The sequence below is a fragment of the Apteryx rowi genome, unplaced genomic scaffold, assembly GCF_003343035.1.
Source record: "Apteryx rowi isolate R43461 unplaced genomic scaffold, aptRow1 scaffold_2611, whole genome shotgun sequence".
NCBI lineage: Eukaryota > Metazoa > Chordata > Aves > Apterygiformes > Apterygidae > Apteryx > Apteryx rowi.
This window is the reverse complement of record NW_020448988.1, coordinates 1-1,029: the sequence shown is the minus strand read 5'-3', so window position 1 is coordinate 1,029 and position 1,029 is coordinate 1. Positions and strand designations below refer to the sequence as shown.

The following is a 1,029-nucleotide window of genomic DNA, read 5'->3' as shown; positions in this document are numbered from 1 at the left end:
AATCACCATTCCATCACTACTCTCCTCTGCACACTACCATAACCAAAACCCACAGCCAAGGCAGCTCCAGCCCCAGACAGACACACACAAATATCAGACACAGACATGAAGGAAAGCCCTACACAAAAAGAACTATTCCGACGCATAAGACGCTGCCAGCCAGAAAGCCCTATGATGCCACAACCACATGGCTCTGATGCTCTGCACAAGCCCAGAAGAGAGTCAAAAGCCACTGCCCATGACAGAAAGGACCCAGCAAAGCCAGGTAGATCGATGCAAAAGAGGCCAGCAAGAAAGACCTAAGGATGTGACAACGCAGGGAAGAAAACCCTGAAAGGAGGCCAGGAAGACACAAAATGAGCGGCCTCAGAAGAAGAGCCGCTGCCAAGGCCTCGATGAGAACCACAGAGATGACCAGCCACAAACAGCCACGATGCAAAGACAGAGTGACAGACAGCTCCTTTTAGCTGGCTGCACAGAACAAGACACCATCCATTGGCACAGGGCTGATGAGTCAGGCCAGCCAAAAGACAACAGATGCCTACCGCACCAGTGCTGCACAGTGTGGGCCATGCTCCTTGAGCACGAGGAACAAGAGCATGATCAAGACCTGAGCAAAAGATAGCACAGCTACAACACACACCACATAGACTACACAACAACACAGACACAGGCTGGAGCTGCCCCGCCTAGAACACCCTCACCTTCCGCCATGCACACCCCATCACCTCTGCCTCACACAAAGCATTCATCCAGAACAGCCCTCCACTCTACACTCACTGTCAGTGCACACACACACACAGTCAAGACATACCAACACCCAGGGCCCCTCAACTTAGCTTCTGCAGTGCTCTGGGTCACCATCTGTCTTCAAGACACATTCTCAATGACAGCCACATCCTCTCTGATCTTCCTCCGGTCACCACATTCACCTTCATCACCTGCCAAAATGGAGCGCAAGTGGTCACCCCCAGGCCAGTCAGCTCCAGCCTCGTCTGCAAGAGCACTCTACGTCAAAACCCCATGGGC

The 1,029-nt window shown here is 52.8% G+C and overlaps 1 long non-coding RNA gene across 2 annotated transcripts in view; it reads right to left on the bottom strand.

Annotated features, from left to right (window-relative positions):
- The window catches only part of LOC112967037, a 3,700-nt gene extending 2,762 nt beyond the window's left edge, over nucleotides 1–938 (bottom strand). For both annotated transcript variants that reach the window (XR_003253826.1, XR_003253827.1), the window contains exon 1: nucleotides 815–938. This is a non-coding gene — a long non-coding RNA (uncharacterized LOC112967037). The remainder of the gene's footprint in view (nucleotides 1–814) is intronic.
- Between the last annotated feature and the right edge of the window lie 91 nt (nucleotides 939–1,029).